Source organism: Panulirus ornatus, chromosome 12, assembly GCF_036320965.1.
Source record: "Panulirus ornatus isolate Po-2019 chromosome 12, ASM3632096v1, whole genome shotgun sequence".
Taxonomy (NCBI): Eukaryota; Metazoa; Arthropoda; class Malacostraca; order Decapoda; family Palinuridae; genus Panulirus; species Panulirus ornatus.
This window is the reverse complement of record NC_092235.1, coordinates 22,131,236-22,138,735: the sequence shown is the minus strand read 5'-3', so window position 1 is coordinate 22,138,735 and position 7,500 is coordinate 22,131,236. Positions and strand designations below refer to the sequence as shown.

The 7,500-nt window shown below is 44.8% G+C and overlaps 1 protein-coding gene across 4 annotated transcripts in view; it reads right to left on the bottom strand.

The window, feature by feature from the left end:
- The window catches only part of LOC139751846 (QRFP-like peptide receptor), a 166,707-nt gene that overhangs the window by 121,575 nt on the left and 37,632 nt on the right, over window positions 1-7,500 (bottom strand). Inside the window, exon 1 of one of the 4 annotated variants that reach the window (XM_071667476.1) lies at window positions 2,678-2,793. The exons of the other annotated variants lie outside the window; for them this stretch is intronic. The gene's annotated coding sequence lies outside the window, so the exon portion shown is untranslated. Of the gene's footprint in view, window positions 1-2,677; window positions 2,794-7,500 lie in introns of those variants that run through there. 4 annotated transcript variants of the gene reach the window in all.

Genomic DNA, 7,500 nt, shown 5'->3' with positions numbered 1-7,500 from the left:
CACACACACACGAACACACACGTATACACACACACACACACACACGTATACACACACGTACACACACACACACACGTATACACACACACACATACACATACACACACACACACATACACACACACACACGTACACACACACACACACACGTATACACACACACACACGTAGACACACACATACACACGTTTATACACACACACGTTCACACACACAGACACATACACACACGAGTCTTAAAAACCCTCCCAGCTGTATAATTCCCTGTTGGGTTGGGACAAGATCAATATATATTTATATATATATATATATATATATATATATATATATATATATATATAAAGATGAAACGAAGGAGGAGGAGGAGGAGGAGGAGGCATTTTTCTCGACAGCTAAAGAGAGATATAATGCAGATCTCGCCATTAATTGATAACCCTACTTAGACATCTCTATGCAAGTCGAATTCCTCAACCACTTGCAAGCGAAACTACTAGAAAATAATAAACACTTAAACTCATGGCGATGCGCTAACTAATGAATATTACAGGGAGCAGAATCGCGCGCTATGGCTACCCGGAAAAGATGGGTACTTCAAAATAAGTGAGTGAGCGAATGAGTGAACGAGTGAGTGAGTGAACGAGTGAGTGAGTGACGAGTGAGTGAGAGCGAGTGACCACAGAGCGAAACGCTCCATTAAAACCCGCCTATGTGGAAACTGTCCGCCTCCATGATTAACACACGGACTCCAAGTGCACGACACGATAATGTAGTGAAGACGCGGCTACGTAACACGGATATATATATATATATATATATATATATATATATATATATATATATATATATATATATATATATTCCTATGAGTCCACGGGGGAAAATGAAACACGAAAATTTCCCAAGTGCACTTTCGTGTCATAATCACATCATCAGGGGAGACACAAGAGAGAAATATAATAGTCAGTTGATATACATCGACGAGACGAAGCTAGGACGCCATTTGGTAAACATGTTTACCAAATGGCGTCCTAACTTCATCTCTTCGATGTATATCAACTGACTATTATATTTCTCTCTGGTGTCTCCCCTGATGATGTGATTATGACACGAAAGTGCACTTGGGAACTTATCGTGTTTCATTTTCCCCGTGGACTCATAGGAATATCTTGATCACGCGCAAAATTGTGATCCTTTCCAATATATATATATATATATATATATATATATATATATATATATATATATATATATATAAGACGAATATATGGGTAACGCTTGAATGGGGGGGGGGGGGGTGTTGGGGAGGTGGTGGTGGTGGTTTTGCTGTTATAAACCTCCTTCCCCCCCCCCCCCTTCAAGCACGAGGGCACGGCAGTAGAACACCCAGGGGGTACGACCCTTCCTGAGCACGACCCAGGGGGTACGACCCTTCCTGAGCACGACCCAGGGGGTACGACCCTTCCTGAGCACGACCCAGGGGGTACGACCCTTCCTGAGCACGAGGGTACGGCAGTAGGAGCGCCATGGGGGGGAGGGGGGGGGGAAGTTGAGCGCGATCGCACAACCCGTAGATGTATATCGTCGTGCTCATGGGTCGTACCGTCGCGATCATGGGTCGTACCGTCGTGCTCATTGGGTCGTACCGTCGCGCTCATGGGTCGTACCGTCGCGCTCATGGGTCGTACCGTCGTGCTCATGGGTCGTACCGTCGCGCTCATGGGTCGTACCGTCGTGCTCATGGCCCGTACCGTCGTGCTCATGGGTCGTACCGTCGTGCTCATGGGTCGTAACGTCGTGCTCAAGGGTCGTACAGTCGTGCTCATTGGTCGTACCGTCGTGCTCATGGGCCGTACCGTCGTATGCTCATGGGTCGAACCGTCGCGCTCATGGGTCGTACCGTCGTGCTCAAGGGTCGTACCGTCGTGCTCATGGGTCGTACCGTCGCGCTCATGGACCGTACCGTCGTGCTCATGGCCGTACCGTCGTGCTCATGGGCCGTACCGTCGTATGCTCATGGGTCGTACCGTCGTATGCTCATGGGTCGTACCGTCGTATGCTCATGGGTCGTACCGTCGTATGCTCATGGGTCGTACCGTCGTGCTCATGCCCTCCCAAAGGATACAGCCTAGCCTATGGCGACGGACCTCTCACACTCGCTGTGTAACCTCGAGCAGGTGGAGTCCGGTAACACCAGCCTCGGATAATAACACACAAAATACGTAAACAAGGGGTAGTTATAACCGCTGGTAAATGAACGCTTGTTAAATACAAACAGTGGTCAAGGTGATTACAGTGACGTAACTACATTGCGATACCGTAACTATGTCAACCACGTCGTTAGGTCGTTTACAACTGTCGTCCCGACATCGTACGTCATCCCGAGACGTCTCGTTACGCATAACGTAACGAAGTCGTTTACGTCGTACGAACTGTTCCAACGCCGCTTGTTAACGACCCAAAATAAATCGTAAATCATAAACCGACATTAAAATTATATTCTTTATTTATTTTTTTAACACACTCCTAATCGTAATTATAAAATTTCCTAATCGTACAAACATTTCGTTATCGTAAACGCTATCCTCAAAAAACTTCGTTACACACTGAAAAAAAAACTAAAAATGCTTTAAATTAACAAAAAAATGTCTTAAGTGTTTACAGCAAACATGTAACTTACAAGATACAGACAGACAGACAGGAAGAAGACACGACCTAACTTTATAAGCACCGAGACACAAATACTGGGTCCGGGGAGCAGCTTCGACCACACGTCCGTACAACAGAGCGGTCGCCCACCTACTGACTGAGACTCTGGTGGTGTGTTGACTCCAGCGCCGCCACGCGGAGGACGGCGACACTACAGACCCTCCAGGCCTGCCACCAAAATGTTTTTTTTCTTTTTCTCTTTGTTTCCCGTTAATGAATTAACTTACGGTATTCCTTAATGATAGATACAATCTCTTAATCTTTCCCTATTGTATGTATGAGTTGTATTTCACCCCCTAACCATATTTATTCCCCGTTTCTCGCTTTGAGTCGAGGTAGCGCCAAGAATAGACGAAGAGAAATATGGCCACAGTCGCCTCACAGCCATTCACCAGTTATACGCTATGATGCACCGAAACCACAGCTCCCTATCCACAAACCCACAGCTCCCTATCCACAACCCACGGCTCCCTATCCACATCCAGGCCCCACAGACCTTTCTATGGTAACCTCCGTATGCTTTTAGATGCCCTGGTTCGGTCCATTTGACAGCTCGTCGCCCCCCGTATACCACTTGGTTCTAATTCTATTCTATCCTGTCTGATTGTAATCTGGACTAATTAGAGAAGTTAATGAATGTTTTAAACGTGTCATGTGAGGTTTTAAGACGTGGGTACGGCCCATGAGCACGACGGTACGACACTTGGGTAAGGGCGTCTTGGCCTGTCATCCGACCAATGATGATAGATTAAGCTAAAGACCTTATCACAACACTTGACCGTCGTACCGTCGTGCGCAACGGGTCGAACCGTCGTGTCGTGGATCGTACCGTCGCGCGCAAGGGATCGTACCGTCGTATTACGCATCGTACCGTCGTGCGCAACGGGTCGTACCGTCGTGTTGTGGATCGTACCGTCGTGCGCAAGGGATCGTACCGTCGTGCTCAAGCGATCGTACCGTAGCATCGTGGATCGTACCGTCCTGCTCAAGCGATCGTACCGTAGCGTCGTGGATCGTGTCACGCATCGTACCGTCGTGCGCCCTGCTCAAACCAAGAGTCGTACCGACGTACCCGCCAAAACACGATGATGCGTCGCAATTTCAACGACCGACTTAGCCCAGCCTACGTCTTTGGAGGGGGTGGAGAGGGATGAACCACCTGGCATTTAAAAAAGAGAAAAAAAAAAACGGTTTCTCTTCGTTTAAAACTATCCGTTAACCTTTCGTTTAACGACAGACAGGAACCACTTACGATCACAACGAACGAGAAAGAGAGAGAGAGAGAGAGAGAGAGAGAGAGAGAGAGAGAGAGAGAGAGAGAGAGAGAGAGATAATAACAGTATTTGTTCAATCTTTTATAACACACGAGCCTTTATATTCACCTTTGAACTTAAAGAAGGAGACGAAGGCAAACAATAGTAGCGTTATTTCTATCCAAAGCGGCATTTAAATTTATGTTCTCGCTTAGTTTTATTTACCTGAATTTCATTTTTCAAATTGTCTATGAATTTCTCTTTGTTTTTCGTTTGCCGCTATCATATATATATATATATATATATATATATATATATATATATATATATATACATGTGTATGTGGGCGGGTTGGGCCATTCTTTCGTCTGTTTCCTTGCGTTACCTCGCTAACGCGGGAGACAGCGATAAAGCAAAATAAATAAATAAAAAAAAAAAAAAAAATATATATATATATATATATATATATATATATATATATATATATATATATATATACTGACACTCTACAGTGTGGAACGTAATTCGAATCTCTTCATCTTTTTTTAAGAGAGAAATGAAATCATTCAAAGCGAAATGAACGCGTTTTCGAGTTAGCCAAACGCACCCTAACCTTCCCCTTTCCCCCCTCCTTCACCCCACCCCTCAAACCCCCACCCCACAACCCCACCCTCAACCCCACTCCTCAACCAACCCCCCCCACCCAACCCTAACCTTTCCTAACCCCCCCCCCTTTTCATCCCCACACAGTCAAGAGACCACTTCATTCCGTTTTCGCCACTTAGGACAAATTATTACCCCCTCCTCCTCCTCCTCCTCCCTCTCCTCCCCCTCCTCTTCTTCTTCCTCCTCCTCCTCCTCCTCCTCTCCCCCTCCTCCTCCTCCTCCCCCTCCTCCCGTGCAATGGTGGAGGAAGCCATTAAACCCACATAACTACATGGGAAGAAGAGATATATTACACACACACACACACACACACACACACACACACACACACATATATATATATATATATATATATATATATATATATATATATATATATATCACACGAGATCTGTTTTCCTATTCCAGAGAGAGAGAGAGAGAGAGAGAGAGAGAGAGAGAGAGAGAGAGAAGGAGAGAGAGAGAGAGAGAGAGAGAGGAGAGAGAGAGAGAGAGAGAGAGAGAGAGAGAGAGAGAGAGAGAGAGAGAGAGAGAAGGAGAGAGAGAGAGAGAGAGAGAGAAGGAGAGAGAGAGAGAGAGAGAGAGAGAGAGAGAGAGAGAGAGAGAGAGAGAGAGAAATGTATATAGAGGATTGTGAAGGAGACGTGGCCTCCTCCTCCTCCTCCTCCTCCTCTCCCCCTCCTCCTCCTCCTCCTCCCGTGCAATGGTGGAGGAAGCCATTAAACCCACATAACTACATGGGAAGAAGAGATATATTACACACACACACACACACACACATATATATATATATATATATATATATATATATATATATATATATATATATATATATATATATATATATATATCACACGAGATCTGTTTTCCTATTCCAGAGAGAGAGAGAGAGAGAGAGAGAGAGAGAGAGAGAGAGAGAGAGAGAGAGAGAGAGAGAAGGAGAGAGAGAGAGAGAGAGAGAGAAGGAGAGAGAGAGAGAGAGAGAGAGAGAGAGAGAGAGAGAGAGAGAGAGAGAGAGAGAGAGAGAGAAATGTATATAGAGGATTGTGAAGGAGACGTGGCCCAACAAAGGAAGACTGGAGTTTGCCCCCCCCCCCCCGAAGTCGCGAATAACTTTCGCGAGTCAATACTACGCCTCCGTAGCCGAGGAAAACGGATGCCAAGAAGAAAACGGCTCGCAGACTGCCAGCGCTTACGAAAAAATAAATAAATGAATAAATAATTTCACCCCTACAATAAATAATTTACATTCCCTCCCCCAACCCCATTATCGTTTTTATTATCTGATAAATGCGTTATTCTCCTTGTTCGAAGACTGACCACAGAAGTGATATTAAAGGGACGCCCTAAGACCACATTACGTTTTCTTTCCTTCTCGTTTCTTACCCCCCTCCCCCCGTTTCCCGGTGAGTATATCAATACACCGTCCATTTACGTCGTTAGCGTGAGGCTAATGAGGTCATTCGGTGGTTGGCCCTTAAAGGATTTTTGGGTGTTAGAATAATTAATGGTCATCTTGGACAAGTTACCATATCCAATAGTCGAAAAAATTTGAAAACGACTTAAGGTTTAAAGAAAAATTCCACAACCACATACACTATCATATATATATATATATATATATGTTAGGGAGGTAAATGCAAGAGTTTTGGAAAGAGGGGCAAGTATGAAGTCTGTTGGGGATGAGAGAGCTTGGGAAGTGAGTCAGTTGTTGTTCGCTGACGACACAGCGCTGGTGGCGGATTCATGTGTGAAACTGCAGAAGCTGGTGACTGAGTTTGGTAAAGGGTGTGGAAGAAGAAAGTTAAGAGTAAATGTGAATAAGAGCAAGGTTATTAGGTACAGTAGGGTTGAGGGTCAAGTCAATTGGGAGGTGAGTTTGAATGGAGAAAAACTGGAGGAAGTGAAGTGTTTTAGATATCTGGGAGTGGATCTGGCAGCGGATGGAACCATGGAAGCGGAAGTGGATCATAGGGTGGGGGAGGGGGCGAAAATTCTGGGGGCCTTGAAGAATGTGTGGAAGTCGAGAACATTATCTCGGAAAGCAAAAATGGGTATGTTTGAGGGAATAGTGGTTCCAACAATGTTGTATGGTTGCGAGGCGTGGGCTATGGATAGAGTTGTGCGCAGGAGGATGGATGTGCTGGAAATGAGATGTTTGAGGACAATGTGTGGTGTGAGGTGGTTTGATCGAGTGAGTAACGTAAGGGTAAGAGAGATGTGTGGAAATAAAAAGAGCGTGGTTGAGAGAGCAGAAGAGGGTGTTTTGAAGTGGTTTGGGCACATGGAGAGAATGAGTGAGGAAAGATTGACCAAGAGGATATATGTGTCGGAGGTGGAGGGAACAAGGAGAAGAGGGAGACCAAATTGGAGGTGGAAAGATGGAGTGAAAAAGATTTTGTGTGATCGGGGCCTGAACATGCAGGAGGGTGAAAGGAGGTCAAGGAACAGAGTGAATTGGAGCGATGTGGTATACCGGGGCTGACGTGCTGTCAGTGGATTGAATCAAGGCATGTGAAGCGTCTGGGGTAAACCATGGAAAGCTGTGTAGGTATGTATATTTGCGTGTGTGGACGTATGTATATACATGTGTATGGGGGGGGTTGGGCCATTTCTTTCGTCTGTTTCCTTGCGCTACCTCGCAAACGCGGGAGACAGCGACAAAGTATTAAAAAAAAAAAAAAAAAAAAAAAAAATATATATATATATATATATATATATATATATATATATATATATATATATATATATATATATATATGTGTGTGTGTGTGTGTGTGTGTCTGTCTGTCTGTATGTATGTATGTATGTATGTATGTATGTATGTGTGTGTGTGTGTGTGTGTGTATGTGTGTGTGTATGTATGTATGTATGT